This window comes from Falco cherrug, chromosome 13 (assembly GCF_023634085.1).
Source record: "Falco cherrug isolate bFalChe1 chromosome 13, bFalChe1.pri, whole genome shotgun sequence".
In the NCBI taxonomy this organism is placed as follows: Eukaryota; Metazoa; Chordata; class Aves; order Falconiformes; family Falconidae; genus Falco; species Falco cherrug.
Genome location: NC_073709.1, coordinates 33,918,808 through 33,937,319, shown reverse-complemented (window position 1 = coordinate 33,937,319; position 18,512 = coordinate 33,918,808). Strand labels below are relative to the sequence as shown.

At 42.3% G+C, this 18,512-nt stretch overlaps 1 long non-coding RNA gene across 1 annotated transcript in view; it reads left to right on the top strand.

Moving 5' to 3' along the window:
- The window catches only part of LOC114017200 (uncharacterized), a 203,452-nt gene extending 190,313 nt beyond the window's left edge, over positions 1-13,139 (top strand). The window contains exons 17-19 of the long non-coding RNA XR_003562101.2: positions 3,768-3,886; positions 12,749-12,873; positions 13,005-13,139. This is a non-coding gene — a long non-coding RNA (uncharacterized LOC114017200). The remainder of the gene's footprint in view (positions 1-3,767; positions 3,887-12,748; positions 12,874-13,004) is intronic.
- The last annotated feature ends 5,373 nt before the right edge of the window (positions 13,140-18,512 follow it).

The following is an 18,512-nucleotide window of genomic DNA, read 5'->3' as shown; positions in this document are numbered from 1 at the left end:
CTAAATCATGGCGCTGGAGGCTTTTTAAGTTAAACCCCAGAAATCTGGGGCTCTATGCTTTGCAACAGATTTTCTGTGCAATCTTAGATGAGGTTATTTAACAAACCCCTCTTTTGCAAATGGAAAAATCTGCTTACAGAGACAGCTGGGAGCACTTTTTTCAGTTGAAATCTCTGCGCCATGGTAAGCACTGGCAGATAGAGGTGCAGCATTTTCAATATCTTTGAAAATTTTGGTTGCATACAGTAAATATCGATGCTACAAAGAAATATATGCTATTTTCATACCAGAAATGGTATTTTTAAATTAATATTGCCTGATCAGATTTACTGTGAATTTTATTATAGTAGGTTGAATTATGAGTGTGGCAATAAACTGCAAAATACATTTGAGTTCTCTTAAATCTGTAAGAAGAATGAAAGACGTGCCAATTGATATCAAAGTAAGTGTTCAAGTTGTTCCTGATTTTAATTAATGGAACTATTTGCTGCAAATTATTTGTGCTGTTTAGAGGTAGAATTAGAGGTCTCTGTCTAAAAGTAGAGATACACCTGCATATACTGAGTTTAGTTCTAGTGTGTATATTGCCAGCTACAGAAATGCAGACGGGGACCACTACACTTATTCCAAGGATGGGATGAGGTACGGATCAGAAGCAGGTTTCACACATGGGTTAAGGCAGGGAGTAAGGAAAGGAACTGTTGCAGGAGCGGGCTGGAAATTAGGACCATGCGTGGCAACCAGTTAGCTGAGGGGAATGTGCTGGAGCTTGTAGGTCCTTGCTGTTAATTGCTGGTAGTTAACCACCAGTCGGGGATTGCCTGGTATGCAAGGCTTAGCTTCAAGATCCAATCTGTTTAAAACGCGCAGCTTCTGAAAGTATATATAAACTCGTGCTTCTGTACAATAAATTGACGTTTGCTTGTATCAAGCTGTGTCCCGTCTCTCCATCGCAGCAAACTGTCATCTCCACCTACCCATTTCTCCATGCTGAATATAACTGTTATGTCCTTCAGGAGAGCTGCTGACTTGTGGGATGCATGTTGAGCATTAGCAGCTGAATTATAATTCGGACAGCCTATGCAGGCCAGTGATGCAATTTATGTTGCATCCACACTGGAATCCTCTTGTGCCTAATAGTTGGGAGTTTATAGTGTGCAGGTTTAGCAGCAGTTATGCGTGCAACGTAAGATTCAGCGTGCACCTTTGTACAAAGTATGTTTTGTATGCGTTGCTGAATTTGCAGCTGACTCTTACGCTATGGGAAATTTATGGCACGGCAAAGCTTGTCTCATGTTTGGAAATCTGGCGCTTGAGTGTTAATACTGCAGGGCCAGCTTTTTGGATGTAGGATGGAACACGTGTTTTCTAATTTATTGTGCTTTCTAATTCTACATATGATCTGTCATATATTCGGTGCCAGTGCACTCACTTGGCAGTCTTGGCTTTGAGCTGCAGCACAATATTAGTGAAATGCGGTCGAAGTCTCCTTAGGGAGGCTGTTTGTATATCACTGCATGTACAAACAGCACTACTGGTAACTATAAAAAAGAATTCAAGAAAGCTAAAAGTGGTTGTATTTTAGAAGGTGGCATCTCGTGTGTAGTTAGAACACTACATTCAATTCCCTTCTTGTTTACCCCAGGTATTGCTCCTTATCTGGAACCAGAAAGACGCAGAAATAGATCCCTTGGCTCCTTGCTTTCCTAATAAAAGAAATTCTTCAGGAAAATCTGATTCTTTGCAGAACGGAAATTCTGCTCTTTGTAAAGATTGGTCCTAACAAAGTGAAATAACATCATACGTGAATAAAAGGTGCATCCAGCTCTCATTAGGAGAACAGTTACTGCTCAGAGATTTCCATTATGGTCTCTAGATATGCATTCTCACTGAATGTAGCTTTCATGGGATTTATTTTGGTTTTGTGTAGCCCATTGTTTCACTATAACCCTGTAGGCGAGGTGTTGCAGTGATTGATGTTAGCTGCTTGACTTGCAAGTGACTTCTGGAAAAGCTTGTGAGTCTGTGAACTCCTGTGTTTTTGCAACTTGAAGACAAAGTGTCTTCTAATCACATCGCAGAGAAGCCCCTTTGCAATACAGAGAAAACTATCAAAACCAGGGTTTGACTATCATTCACTTGCAGATTTTCACTAGACCCAATAAATAATGTGGAGTATGGGTGCTTCAAAAATAATTAGTATGTGTTCGGTTAATTACTTGTCACTCTGGCTTTATTTTGGATGAAGAAATAAAAAAACCCCTTTCACGTACGACTTCTCGGCTCCAGTCAATCAAGAGTTGTAAGGAAGCACATTAGAGCTACTGTTATTACAAGATATGTAGTTGCTTAGTTTTTAATTAGGAAAGGTATGTGGAATGCACAAGTATAATTACATGGGGTTTTTTTTTATTTATATATAAATCAACAATTACCGGAATAAAATGTTACAGACACACAGGACCCTTACTTATAAGCATAAATTTCCAGTGATGCCGATGCAAATGCAAAGCTTTAGACCCTCTCAGTATCCAGCTTTACCTGGCTTTTAATGTTGTCTTAATTATGAAACTTGAACTGGCATGTGATGAAGATCCATACAGTAAGCATCATAGGAGAAGTGATTGAGAAGCTTCATGGGCATTTTGTTTTGGTTTTTTTTTTTATAGGTTTTATTTGGGGCAGAAGTTCTTAAAATCAAATAGGACTTGAAAGCTTGGTGTATGCTTCATAGTTACTTGAGTTGAAGACTTCACTTGATAGAAAGTCTTGTGTTGGTATTGTAGGTAGATACTAACTTCTTCTGAGATGTTTTGAGGGGTGGTCTGTGCTGGACATTCCTGTGAGGGGGGCGCTGGGAGCATGTGAGAAACACAAACTGAATGGTACAGCGAAGCTACTGAAAGATAAGCTGATCAAGATGCCCACACTGCTAGCGTAACGGTTTTGGGTTTTTTTGTGTGTGTGTGTGTGTTGGTTTTTTTTTTCCAAACGATGATAAAGATACCAGAAAATGGCAGACTCTGTAGAAATATATAGAAATATATTTGTATGTGTGCCTATGATGCTGGCCAATAGCCAGACACTTGGAATAGCGTGTTAGGTACAGGAATTTCCATGGCTTTTCTTCCCTCTCCCTGTCCCCCTTGTGCCTTCCAATAAATTCCTGAAGAAACTGCCTTTTACCTGCATGTCTGAGAGAGACGGGCACTTTGTACTGGGGCGGGGGGGGGGAAGGAGAATTAGTTCACTGCCTCTGGAAAGCTGATACTCTGCAGCTTAAGTCTAAGTTGTCTTAATGGGTTTATACGGCTGGATAGCAGGCATTCTGCTCCATGACAGCTCTGCTTCTGGAACCTGCTAGACGGGCCTAATGGAAATGGATGTGAAATTTCGTGATTTTTAAACTGTGACGCTGAGAGACAGCACTCTCGAGGTAAAATCCTCCAAAAGAACTGCAACTGCAGAACAGTTGCAGGGTAAGGAAATTTGTCATAGAACCACTAGGAAACTACATGGCTCGTGACTGGCAGAAGACAAGGTAAAAACAGCCTGAAGCTTCCAGCAGTCAGGAGCAGAATTTCCCAGTTCAGAGGTGAATCTAAAGTCCTTTTTCTGTGTGTGGTTTATCTTTGTAAAGGTCTGGTCATATTGATGTGCGAAGAAGCCTATTAAAAGGCCAAGTTCAATGCCCACAGCCCTTGTAGTAAACAGTGACAAATCCTTTGTTTCAATTTCTAATTTTTATTTTTGTTTTTCCCCTTAAGAGAAGATGACAGTGTCTTTCCTTCATTTACCTGCTGTTTGAGAACTTCAGCATGGATATCGCAGATTCCTCCTGACCCTGTCCCAGTGTTGTCCTTCACTTTACGACGCACAGTTTAAGGTATGACAGGGTGTGGATCTGAGCAGTCTAAAGCCTGAAACAGGGATGGGTTTGAGTATCCAAGTTTATACTAAGCTTAGTTGAGTGCAAAGCTGGGCTTACGCACTTGAGCTGCACTACTCAGCTTGGATCATAGGCAGCTGGGGACTGCACTTTGCTCAGCGGCTCCTTTTAGAGCAGAGTTATACATAACTCATATCTTGGCATGTTACACGTGTCATCTTATAGCATGCTCTAAATGTGGAAATCTGCCTGAAAATGGTTGCATATTTCAGTAGGTTTTCTAGTGAACTCTGATATGAAGACCCTCTCATCAAAAACCTTCTCCTTAGACACCAGATGCTGTGAAATCTGTAAAACTGAAGCTGGATTTAGGTGTGCCTGCTCTGTACAGAAGTATAATTTGTGGTATTACTGGGAAGATGAAGAAGGACGATGTCAGGGGGGTGGTTTATGCATCTTTGAGGGTTTTGCAGTTGTAGTAGTGTTCAAAGAGGACTTGCTTGATGCTGGGATTTCAGGGCTGCTGTCTCTGAGATGCCACTGTAATAAATAAGATATTTCGGTGACTTTTGTAGTGCAGTCCCTTTAGAAAGTGATAGATCACACTCCTAATCGATGTTCTCCAGTATTGTTCCATGGCTTGGATATAAATATATGCATATATATATTTCACACCTTCTGAGACTTTTTGCTGTATTTCTAGGAGGTTCTTTACTGAAGTGCATCATGGTGACCTGAGGGCATTTCTGTAGAGGACTTTGATGGCTAGAAGGATCTTTATGCCCTTCAGATTGTGGCTGTAGAACAAGTCTTCTTTCTTTTACATTTTGGCATGTATTTTTTTTCCCCCATTTGCAAAGAAATCTAAGAAATTGGGTTCTTTATCTCAAATTGAGACTATCCTTGATGCAATCTCAACACTTACTTTTATATGCTCTGCATACTTTAATATGTTTCTGGCTATGAAATAAAATGCATCATCTCAACAAAATAGCTTCTTTTTTACTGCTGTTTCACTCTGCAAAGCATCTTCTGCAATATGTTTAACTTCCCAGTAGCAATTCAGCTCAGCTAATATACTGCAAGTGTAGAACTTGTATTAAATCTGCAAAATGACTGCTCACCCAAAAATAATCTTGCTAAAGAAACTGCTAAAATCTGTTAACATATCCTAATAAAAGGATGTAATTGCTTTAGAAAGTTTTAAAGGAATGCTATGGAACTGTAAAGCATTTAGCAGAATTTATTTTATTGCACTTCTTAGGTGAGCAAGGTATGAGGGCAGTTGCTTTTAAGCTGTAGCTTGAGGAGAGCCTTTCTCCTAAATCTGGTTTTTTAGATTGCAGAAAATAAACAAATTTCAGCAGTGCCTAAGAAAAACATGTAATTAACAAATGTTATAACAAAAGCTATGAAAAATGCATTGCCATATTTGAAAAGGCCTAAAATAAATAGGCAAAAAATCCCGAGCAGTTGCAAAGCTGAAGCTGGAAACGTACCAATTAAGGCATACATGTTTCAAAAGACCTTGGGAAGGAGAAGAGGGAAAACCAACTTAATCCCTAGCAATAACAAGCCACGTTCCAGTACCCAGCCACAGGAATGGGAGCTGTGGCTGAACTGACACACCAGCTGAAGTGAACTTTTTTCTAGATGTCTTTCCTAGTGTAACTGTCCCCTCCGGGGCTACTGTCACTGTCCCACCACGTGCCGGGTGGTGCTTGCCTCTGCCTCTCACTCTCCCATGCTGCCAGGTAGGCAGGAGATGGGAAGGGCAGCCTTGCTCTTGTCCTGGTGTTCCCCCAGCAACCTGTTTTAAGGCTCTGCCTAGAGAAGATGGGCTGCAGTGCTGCACTTTTGGGGACTGCTACTTCCATGGAAATGGCACATCTTTTGTGCTCTTGCTCTGAGGAAGCTGCTTCATGAGACGTGATTAAAAAGGCCGTGCTTACTTAAAAGCACAGATTTGCAGTACTAAAGCTATACAGAAAGAAAACAATGAAAAGCATTAAGATTATATTTAAGAAGGATTCCTTAGCTTGTAAGGCTCTTGCATCCTGGGGAAATATTGGATGTCCTGGAACGACATCCTTCCTGCTTGTGTTCTGAAACATGCCTAACAAGAGGTACGTAGAAAAGTCTCACTGGGTGATGTGCTGCTCTTTAGCCCCAGATAAAAAGGCTTCACTGCTTCTTTCTTCTTTATCTGCCTCCCATTCCTGTGGCTGGGTACTGGAACGTGGCTTGTTATTGCTAGGGATTAAGTTGGTTTTCCCTCTTCTCCTTCCCAAGGTCTTTTGAAACATGTATGCCTTAATTGGTACGTTTCCAGCTTCAGCTTTGCAACTGCTCGGGATTTTTTGCCTATTTATTTTAGGCCTTTTCAAATATGGCAATGCATTTTTCATAGCTTTTGTTATAACATTTGTTAATTACATGTTTTTCTTAGGCACTGCTGAAATTTGTTTATTTTCTGCAATATATATGTTTAAATTACATCTTGGGTTCTCAGTTAATGATGAGGGGGAAAAAACCCTCCTCCACTTTAGAGAACTCTCAGAGGACTTGTCAGATGTGGTGGTGTCTTGTATGTTGGGGTGCTCCTGCATTTGTGTCATGAAAGGAAGAACACACAGCAACACACCGTACCACCAAGGCTGGCTCCCTACGTCAAGCTGGAGACACAGGACAAGAAAGAAGGGATGGGTAATAATTAGTTGGCCAAAAATTGCACATCTAATATTTCCATGGACATGCATGTAAAATATAGTATTAACACAGTCCCAAGACTGCTGGGGTATGGAGGAACAGCATAGCTTCCAGGTTTGCTGGTTCTCCCACTGCACTGGGCATTTTCAGTGAAGAGCCAGCCCAGCCAAGCTGGATCACCGATACCAGGCTTTTCTTGCCAAACAGGCAGAGGATGGTATTTATCCATACCTTGGCAAAAGAATCAAGATGCATGGGCAGGATGATGTGACTGATCATCTTCTGAAGTTGGGAAAATCTAATTGCTAGACAGTAGCTTGATGTTACACCATCAGTAACGATAAGCAGCTGGCTGACACTTGAACACTTTCACTGGCTCCTATTTGAATAGGGAAGAATTTACCTAAATTTCCAGTAGCACTATTTAGCAATGCTATCATGAATGAAGAAATAGGTTTTTTACCTTCACTAAAATTTTTGGTAAATAGAAAATCTTTTCTTCAGTTGACTTTTCTGTGATTCATTTATTTAGCTGTGGCTGCTATATATGTATTTTTTTTATAGGTGCCTGTTGTGAAATTCTGGATGTGCAGCATCTGTAAGACTTGCTGTTGCAATAATTAGCATGAAGCAATGCAGAAAATTGTTGACCAGACTTAATATAATTTCATAATAATAACTGAATTATCAGCATCTCTTGCCTTACAGAGGAAGCTTTGGTTTTAGTTAGTATCACTTAATCCAAGTAAGGCTGTAAAGACAGAAGAAATAATGTGTACATATTCATGTTTTATTTAAAAAGCACATGCATTTTGTATGTTTTCTGCATATAAAACTAGATGACAGAGAAAAGAAACAAGATGCTTCCTCTTTTCAACATCAGGCAGATTGAATCATAGAAGCATAGAATGGTTTGGGTTGGAAGGGACCTTAAAGATCATCATGTTCCAACCCCCTGCCATGGGCAGGGACCCCTCGCACCAGCCCAGGTTGCTCCCAGCCCCGTCCAGCCTGGCCTTGGGCACTGCCAGGGATGGGGCACCCACAGCTTCCCCGGGCAACTTGCGCCAGTGCTTCACTACCCTCACAATAAAGAATTTTTTCCTGATATCTAATCTCAATCTCCCCTCTCTCAGCCTAAAGCCATTCCCCCTTGCCCTATCGCTACATGCCCTTGTCAGACCCCCCCCAGCTTTCCTGTCGGCCCCGTTAGGTGCTGGAAGCTGCTGCAAGGTCTCCCTGGGGCCACCTCTTCTCCAGGCTGAGCAACCCCAACTCTCTCAGCCTGTCCCCACAGGAGAGGGGCTCCAGCCCTCCCATCATCTTTGTGGCCTCCTCTGGACTCACTCCAACAGGTCCACATCCACCTGATGTTGGGGCCCCCAGAGCTGGACACAGCACTGAAGGTGGGGTCTCACCAGGGTGAGGTAGAGGGGGAGACTCCCCTCCCTCGACCTGCTGGCCATGCTCCTTGCGGCGCAGCCCAGGATTCGGTTGGCTTTGTGGGCTGCAAGGGCACATTGCTGGGCCATGTTGAGCTTCTTGTCAACCAGCAGCCTCAAGTCCTTCTCTTCAGATCTGCCCTCGATCCATTCTTCACCCAGCCTGTCTTTGTGCTTGGGATTGCCCTGAGCCACATGCAGGGCCTTGCACTTGGGCTTGCTGAACTTCATGAGGTTTGCACAGGCCCACCTCTCAAGCCTGTCCAGGTCCCTCCCTTCCCTCCAGTGAGTTGGTTGCACTGCACAGCTTGGTGGTGTTGGCAGCCTTGCTGGGGCTGTGCTCCATCCCACTGTCCATGTCGCAGATAAAGATATGGAACAGCACTGGTCCCAGTATGGACTTGAGGAATGCCACTTGTCACTGGAATCACATAGAAGTTTTTCAGAAGACTGGTATCTCTTAGCTTTGGTTAGCATCTGTGGTATTCTAGAAACCTTCCAGTCACATGGAGGACGCTCTGCTCCTTCACTGGAAATTTTTTAATCCAGATTACGAGGATATACAATGTTTAAAAAATAAACTTGGCAGAATGACTCTTTTGGCCATCTCACAACCTCACTTGAGAGAACATAGAATATAAACTTAAGGGTCTACTTTCATTTTATTGCTGAAAGATTTGAAAATTTTCTGGAGAGTCTTGCAAGTGGTTATTCACTGTTCTGGCTCAGGAATGAACCTTCAGTGATGGAGCCTAGTGAAAGAAGGGAAAGAAGCTTGTTAGGCATGTGGTGTATTTTTTCCAGTTTTCTGCTTCCAAGTACATTGTTGGTTCATCTGACCCTCCATCTGTGAACTGCTTGGCATGGGGTATTTCCATTAATGTAGACTCAAGAGGAGGGAAAAAACAGATTTGATCCTCCTACACGCTGTGACATGTTTGCCCTAAGGCAATATTCACCCCCCTACCCCCGGCGCTATGAGAAAGAATGAAAGGCAAGATGCTGGTGTGTGTGCGGCAGTGGAGGTGGTGATATTTGAGTTGGTGGTGGAGTCATCAACACATACCTCTAAGTATCTGCTGATCCTAAAGCGTGTTGTTCACCTGCAAAGCTGTTGCTGGTGGGCAAGTCCGTAAGTGCGTCGGCAGCGCCGTTTGGTGGGAGGGACCGTGAGCAGGAGTGGCCTGCCTTCCCAGTGCGTGTGACTGTCCCTGGCCATCTGCTCCATGGTGCGAGAGAGTTGTCAACCGTTGCAGTAAAATCGGCGGTTTACATGACAAGTAAAATTGTCATGGTTTTAAACAACAGGCGGTGTTCCTTTGCTTTCAGTTTTCTTCCAAACAAATTATTTTGTGGCTATTTGAATTACAGACTTAAAATATTTTCCAGTAACCTGTAAAAACCCAGAAGCTCTATTAGGAGGGGGGAAAAAAAAGCTGTGAGAAACTACAATCCCCCCTGACTAAATGCAGACATCCTGAAATAAACAAGGAAGGAAAAAACCCCCAGTCAAATCTATTGCAGAAATGTAGAGCACTGTAAATAATCTCAGACCGATACAGCTATACTAGAATAAACTTATCCCAACTCAATCCACTAATCCATACTTATTCATGTAACAAATAGAGTTCACAAACTCAGATTTAATTTGTAGCTTGTGGCCCAAATGCATATGAAAAAGCTGCTAAGTTCTCTTATATAAAAATTCCATTATTTCATACATTTTCATCAGAAGTAATTAATAGTATTTCCCGCCCTATTTTCTTTTACTGTAAAGCAAACAAAACTATTCTCAGACTCATTCCTATTTAAAGTTTTGCAGAAGTACAGACGTTCCAACTGAATTACAATTTCTATTTAAACCATGGGATAAAGAATCAAATTTATATACAAGTTGACTGGATTTCATAGACAAATATTACTGTTTAGGCTGAACGTCATCATTGCAGCACCATGTAACCATCTCAAAAAATGTCCGTTTTTGCAGGACAGAATATTTTCTGCAACTTGCTGAGGTGTAACACACCGTACACATCTACCTGCTCACATCAGACTGCCCTTGCTGGTGGTGGAGCCGAGCTGCTTTTCTGGTTAAGCGGCTACAGAAGAGGGATGAAGCAAGTTTCAGAGAATATTAACACCACTGCTTTTAGCTCCTGGTCTCCAGTCAGATAATTACTGACCTTTGTCGTTAAAACTGGGAGAATGTATGATCCCTTTGACTCCGTTTTTGTATTTTTGTTTCTCATTTGTATTGAAATGTCAGATATCTGCAAAAGGTATTGTGCTAATAATTAATTGCATCATGCAGAAAGCAGCCATGGCTATGCAGCCTTTTCAGGAAAAAAAAAAAATGTTTATTCCAGCTGTGTTCTCCAGAGCAGTGTTTCAAAATTAGTACCGGAATTGTTTTGTTTTTTTATTCCAGATTTCATATATTTAATTGTCTTTTATTAGTCCTTGTTTCTGTTTGTTTATTTTCCCTTTCTCTTGCTTTCAATTATTTTTCTTGTCAGTAGTTTCAGCTTTCAAAATTGTTTAATGCAAGCTAAATTATCCAAATCATATGAAGATTTAGAACTTTGAATTAAACCCCATAATTTATCCATTGCGAATTTTTGCCACATTACTTAAAATTTGTGAACAGAAAGAATCAAAGATGTATGAAATCACACAGTTCTGGTTTCATTAATATATCACTACTGGAAATAAGCGTGTCAGTATATATAGCATACAGCTTGGAGTATTGATGTACGTATTGATGTATATGTTAGCATACTTGGGGACTGATCAGACTCTGGATTAAAAAAGGCTGACCCACGATTAATAAATTGGTACACCTTTTCAGCTAAACTCAGTCTCTTAGAAATGTACTGGGGAAATGAAGAGATCAGCAGATACCATGTGAACGAGGATTGTGGGAAATATCTTTCCAGGACCCTGACAGCATCACTGCATATAAGGTTCATTAGGGGGAGGTATCTAAAAGCCGGTATTGTATAGCAACATTCATTTGGATTTTGACATATAAATAGTGGTCTACATCAACACTGAAGTTTGGGATTCATCTGCTCTACCTAAGGTAGCGGCAAGTTAGACATCTATATCCAGAACTTATTTTTCTGTGTCTCTTGTTTCATTCTTGGGAAGAAATAGGGACTTCTTCGTGGCTGATTCCATCCTAGGATATAGGTGCCCGAGACTGGCTGGGTGAGATGCAGTGGTAATCTTGCCTTCCTCAGTTTTTGGCTGCTTAACTTGAAAATGAAGCCCCTGTGAGCTGTCAAAGGAGAAGACAGGCAGTCCTTCCTAAAATGTTAGACCTCTGTAAGACAGCTTGCACAGAGCACCCAAGTGTGAGAGTATTTGCTTCAGTTTTGAGTGTGATGTGGCGAGGAGTACGTGCAAGATAAGGAATACACGCATACTGCTATACATAGACAGTCAAGAGAATTTTATAGCTAGAATCTAAACGCTAAGAGAAAACCAAGCCTGCGTGTTGTCACCTGGGAAGGGCCATGTTTTTCAGATTTTGTCTGGTTTTGTCTACTGTGCTTCATGTCTGTGTAGGGATAAAGTGTCTTGCATCGCTGCTGCTGCCGCGCTTCCCCTTTCAGCTTTTGTCATCTCTGCCCTTCTGCAATAAACACGTAACCACTTTTTGTCACATTTATTATGCTTCTAGCACTTCTTTTTCTTCCTCTGCTGCTAACATTTCCATCTGTGTAGTATCACACACAAAAAACCTGGGAGGCATCAGATAAAGTAGTCTGCAGAGATTATCTCAATTCGTCGTGAACATACAGGGTCTGATTCTGACATCCTCTTTAGGCAGTTCCTCCACTGCACTGACTGTCCTCTCCAATAAACAAGACAATGGAAAATTATTAAGAATGAAAGAGTCTGGCCCATCATGACTCAGCTTGATTAGTCAGTTAAAATAATTAGCTTACAGGAGGTGATGTAAAGAGAAATTTGGTGGCATGCCTTGTTAGAATGACTAAGGTGGGAACACCTGAAGCAGCGTGGAGACTCTGCTGATGTGTAGAGATAGATACTTCGAGCTTTCCTGCCATGAATATATGCATGTACCCATGCTTCGCTAACCTGTACGAATTACAGGGCTTGTGTGTGTGCACACAAGCACCAATACTTGTAAAAGGCATAAAGTTGAGGCTACAGAAGTCTGCATACACATACTTTTGAGGCCAGTAAAAGATTGGCTGGGAATTTATTTCATGAACTATTGATTTCCGGGGTGCCTGTCTCCTGTCAGCCACTGGTGATGCTTAAGGGGCTCTGGGGATCCTGAGTCACAGCTGATATTCGCTGGCTGCAGCTGGCTTTTGCAGAGCATGGGTTTGTTGCTCAGACAACTTCTTTTAGGCTTTCTCATGGGTTGGAAATGTAGAACTTGCACTAGAGATCAGCAAGTATACAACAGTACAGGTAACTGAGCTGCTCAGATCCCAAGCATTCAATTATTTTGCTGCATTGTATCATACCAGCATTGGCTATTAATAATATATTATGCACCTGATGGGTATCTCTTAATTAGGTCATTTATATATTGAGATGCTGACCAGATGGTCAAATGCCAATCATTACTAAGACCGTGTGTTCAGACCATATAACTTTGAATGTCATGTTTGGAAGTTTTCTGAGTTGCAAGTGTCATGGTGTAAAATTGTTTCTGCCTCTGACACAGGTCAAATGATAGCCACATCATCAACCGCATTCCATCCACAGATGGAGCTGAGTGGTGTATGTAGTTGGCTGCTAATCTGCGAGTGATGGAGGAGGTGACAGAGGCTACAACAGGGGTTTATTACAGTGTTTTCAGCTGTGTCAATAAGGATCACAGCTAAGACAAACGTGCTTTTCAAGGCTGCAAAGCTGATGTGTGATAGGAGAGAGGTGTTGATCTTTGCTTGATCTCCACTGGCCTCTCTTTGCCTTTACAGCTCTGTGTAGGCTACGGAGAGCTTTGTGAAACCCAGGTTTCAAGTGGCATAAATTGGTTTTACGACTCTGACCTCTGCTGAACTACGGAGCAACTGCTGGAACGATCTGGATCCTTAACTGGTGCAATTTGGCATGTACAGGTAAGCTTGACAGAGAAAAACTCAGCTGCATTCCAAGTGTTTCTACATACCCATAAGCATGTGCGTGCAGGTATGCACACAAGCATGGAATGATTTTGAGTTGATACATATTTTCTATTTATTCACAAAGCAAGGAAATTTAGCCTTATTCAGGCAGCTTATTACTTTCTTGTATTGCTGTATTCATGTTCTAAGTGACGGCAGATGAGGGCTGATTTCCTAATGTGCAGTTTGACTCAGTTAAGCTTACTTTTCAGAGCTAATTCATCTATTAGTGGCAAATTGAATTTTTCCTGCTTTGACATGCTTCAAAATACATTTTTCATACACTCCCCCGTAGCTGAAGATAAGACACGCAGAACAAGTGAATTGAGATGGAAAGCATTTACCTTTTTTTCTCTTTGTCACTGGCTGCAAGATCTGATCCTACAGCAGCTGTCTCATCATCAGAACATTTGTTTCCCATTGAGATTTCTATTGACCTCCACCGAAGCTTTGTTTACAGTGAGAGCAATGAGCTTTCAGCATGTTGTTTGGTTCCACCATATGGGACAGGTCCTGCAAACAAAGAAGATTGCTTAGGTCTCAGACCTGAGCAGGGAAGGCATTAATGCCAGCACAGCGCCAAATGCTAAAAGCAATGGGATACTTTATGCTTTGGAAGGATCCCATTTTGTGAATTTACTGCATGGGCTCCCTGTTTATTTCGTTTTCCTTTCTTGTGTTGTTGTAGCATTTTATTTCTCTGTGCAGCTTTCCTTCTCACAGCAAAATTCCTTTGTGAGGATCAGACAGCTGCTGTCAGATTTCTCTTTCTGCAGCTGATTTTTATTCAATGAAGAGCAGGTTTTGAGTGAGGCTACGCAGTCCTATGGTAGAAAAACTGACACTGGCAGGGATTGCTGTTGTGTTGTAAGCCTTGGTGATGGGCTTGAGAAGGGTTAGATCCAGGCTGACCTGGTTTCACACGGTTCCACTGCCTTGGCTGTATGGTTTGTAGCAATTAAAGTTTTTATGATCTTGGTATGATGTCAGTGTGCTTTACAGGCAAAATATGTGAAATCTTGTGTCCAGATCAGAGCTTCTGGCTAAAATGAGCTTCAGAGGCAGTGAGCAGAGACCTTATTGACCCTACTAGCTGTTGAATCAAGCCTTTGCCCCCCAGCCTTGAGTCAAATCTGCTCCTCTATCTCCTCATCCCACCCCACACCCTCCCAGTGCCCCACAGCAGGGCACTGCTGGTTTAAAGGGAAGGTAAAACTGGCAATGGAGTGATGGGAAGGTACAAAGGCATTGCAGTGCCCCTTTGGTAACAGCCAGAAGAAACGCGAGTTGGGGGGTTTACAGCCTGGTCTGCAGTTACTCACCGTTTTGCCCGGGGAGACCAGTAATTAGTGCTAATATAACCCAAGCCTTGGGCAGCGGTGCCTCAGTGGCCATGGCCACTCTCTCGGGCAGATGCTGACCCATGGCATCCCCTCACCCACTCTTCATGTTGCCTGGCCCTGGAGAGAGATGTAACATCCAGCAGGATTTGGGCTTTCCACCTGCCTTCCAGTGCCGTCTCGTCAAACCCATCCCCAAAGGCATTTTGGCTACATTTATGCACCTTGCATGGGGCAGGTAATGTAACCCTGAGCTCGCTGGCAGCCCACGGGGGGCTGCTGGGGGGTGCCTGTGCTGTGCTGCGTGACACAGGGAAATGAAGAGTGCTTTACACCTCCCACGCCTTATGGAGATTACTGCAGGGGGTAACTTGTGGCTTTAGTTAGTGAAGGAGCTCCAGGGACTGTGACCAGGTGGCAAAACTGTGGTGCCCACAGGGCTCCCGAGGGACCCTGCAGCTTGGGAGAGGTCAGTGCAGCTCCTGTACAGAACACGTCAACAAACCTTTCACAGTGGATAAAATTAGCAGATAACTAGTGAATGTGATGTATTGGGAAACTGCTGCTGTGGCTCTTTCAAAGGGACATAATGCCTCACAAATGGCCAGGCTTTCTCTGGAAGAAAAAAAGATAAATAGTTGGTGAATCAGGTGATGAGCTAGATAAAATTATTGAACAGACTAGAAGCTGTTAAAAAAATTAAACCATCATCTGGGAAATCTTCTCATGGATTAATAACTTACTAGGAAGGAACGATTGCTTTGTACTACTTCTGACTTTTCTGGTTTTCTGCTCTCTGTCTTGCTCCAGCAATGGCTAGAGGTATGTGCTGTGATGAATAGCCAGATTTTTTGGGTCTAATGTAATACATCCATTCTTACAATTTTGGTATCTGCAACATTTGAAATCTTGCCATTTTAAATCATGTCTTATTTTCATCAAAATGTGATACTTCTAATCGGTGGAAATATTTTTCCCCTCAACAGAAGTAAATTATTTGTTTGGTGAAGAGAAAAAAGTGATTTACTGTCTTAAATTAAGCGTGATAGGTAGAGAAAGCTTAACTTTAATTAAGGAGTGCTCTTTCACTGAGAGACTAGTTAAGAAATGAAACTTTTTACTGGAGAAACTGAAAAGACACCAGCAATAGTAATTAATATCATGTCAGTTGGAACATCACATTGAAGCAGAAATAAGTAAGATTAAGACATTTAGGGCACTGTTAATGATTTCAAGCTACTGGCAATTTTTTATGAGCATCATTGTAACTTTTTTGAGGGTAATTTAAAAGTATCTAATGATCTAAATGGTTTGCAATTCTGAGGTTTAGTGTACATTACCACTGTTATTTGAAGAGCTTTTCAAAGATGTTGTCAGGTCTGGTTTGAGCGTTGTTTTAGTATAAGAATAATTTCTGATCCCTATTGTTAAGAAATAACTGTTGTATTTTTAAAAGCCATGTTGAAGGTTTTAAAATAGGTTAGGAAGCCGTCTGTACTTTTTTTTTTTTTTTTTTTTTTTATCCCCAGAAAGGTTGTAATAACCTCTAACCTAGCTGAGGAGACTAATGAATTAGAAGTGTAACAGCTGAATGTGCCATGTGGGTGGATGCCTGGTGCTTGCGCTGGTGGTAATCCCTGCGGGGACTAATTTATTTCAGAAGTGGCAGCTAGCTAAGGAAGCTGACTGACTAGAATTTACTTCAAGAATTTGCTTTTGCTTCCCTTGAATGTGTTCTATCAAGTGCTAAAACGAAGGTTGAGAAGTGTTAACAGGACATTGCTAACGCGAAAGCTCTGTCGGGGGGAGCAGGATGGTTGTAAGGACTGGGGTATTTGCAATGTGAAATAGAAAACAACCTTAAAGCCGACTGTACTAAACTTACTGCTGAGTATTTACTGTCTGAATTCCTTCAATATGAGCTGGTGTAACTGATCCTGACTGGGGCTCCATTTACTCGAGCGCTCCTGCTTTGTTAGGAGCACAGTTTCAAGGGCCGGTAGTGGAGGTGGATGCGCCATTCCCACAGTGAGCTTGATGTGCTGTCAAAATCCATCTAGGCTTCGCGGTGAGCAAGGTTCCGAAGCCTGGTGCTGAGATCCAGTTGTGAGTGAGATGCCAGGCAGTGTTTCTGCAGCCCCCCCGATGGCATACGTGGAAAGGACCTGTCCTGTGAACATATGGAGTTTTGGGCCAGAAGCCAACAAAGCTTCATGTGCAAAGAGGAGTTGTGCCGCCTGTTTTAGAGTCAAAACCCACATGCCCACGGCAAATGTCCTTTCTTGCTTAAATCCGAGAGTGCGTCGGTATGGCCAGCACCTCTGTGGTGGAGTTATGTTAGATGAAGACAGGGCGTCCAAGGGATGTCCCCGCACTGACTGACGCAGTATGTACAGCAGGTCACAGGGGGCACTTCTGAAATGAAAGCCATCATCCTGTATGGCGAGTAGACGCTCACCTTGAACTCAAAGAAAAATAGTTTTAATTAAACAAATCAAACTTTTTCTATAGAAGCTTCAATTTGTCAATGATATTTCTATTCCAGTTCAGGTTTTCCAGTCCCACTGCCTTGGACACATGCATTAGCTTTTCCAGAGCAGCAGAGCAAACCCTGAGGGTTGAAGGCAGCTTGCATGGAGAGGTGAGGTATTTCTATTTTCTCTGATAATATGGCAGTGCAGCAATTCTTGATATATACTGGAAAAGATTAATGTCTGCTATCGAATACAACCATAGCAGATGTAGTTAGTCCCTCTCCTGCTTCCTTTCTTCTCAATATATAGGGAAGAACCTGGTCTAGAGGGATTATATTTTTATCTGTGGATTCGTTTTCTTTTTTTTCAGTTCATGAAGTAACGATGACAGTAGTTGATTGTATGAAATAAACATTGAGGATCATTGTTGGATTATTGAGGGAAGTGTTTTATGGAGATACTTTCACATATGTCAAACTTCCTGCGCTCTTGTGGCCCCCATGGGCAAACTAGAAGGTCCTTTCATAAAACTTTGGTGATTTTGGAATATTAAAAACTAGGAAATATGAGTTATTGCCTTTCAAGTGTTGTGATGGTCATTTATTTACAAAAGGCGAAAATGGGTGTAAAAGGGGAAGACTTTCATATAACAGCATCCAAGGATATAATTTGTCTAAACGTCACTGTTGGACAGTCTGCTTGCCCGCCTTCCACCAGGCGCATCCGTGCGAGGGGTCGGTCGGTGGCCGGGAGGATGGGGCAGGTCCTGCCCCGCTGGTCGCAAGCCTGGGGCCGCAGGGATCTCCAGCTCCGGGGGGTCTGGGGGAGCAGCCACAGCAGGACAGGGTGTCCTTGGGGGTGAGCTTTTTGTAGGGAGCAAGTGTAAGGCTTGAAGGAGATCTCTGTGTATTCGAGCCGTACTGGCGCAGGGGCACGCAGGCTGTTGAAATAGGGGTAGAATTACAGCAAAAGCCGTAATGCTTCTGTGATTGACCTGGAGGTGAAAACTGCTTCTCTGGTTTTCAGAGAGGCTTTGCTGACTGCATCCTCTTTCTGAGCTTATTTCTCGATGAAGGTATAAATGAAATATGTGAATCGTGTATCGCCCTGATGTGGAAAACCAGTGGAGAGCACAAGCCTCTGAGCCATGGGGATGGTCGGTTTGTACGGGTTGCTTGTTCTGTGCTTCATCACTTTGCAGAGATTGATGTTTCAGGTTTTAGACCTTCCCTTTGTATTTTCGCTATCTTTTTTAACAACACACGTAGCCATTTTTATAAATATCATACACCTTTTTTCTATGTGTACCATGTGCTGCCAGTTTTCAAACACTTTACATGAACCAACTGGCTTTCCCTGTCCCTTGCAATGCTGTGACTGCAATTTGGTGAAATATCTACACTTGGAACATAATATCCTTTTGTCCTAAAACAAATTACTTCTCTCCCCCTTTATTTAATCTCTAGGGCAGCTGTTCTGGTGAGACTCCTCCTTACAGTGCTAATAGC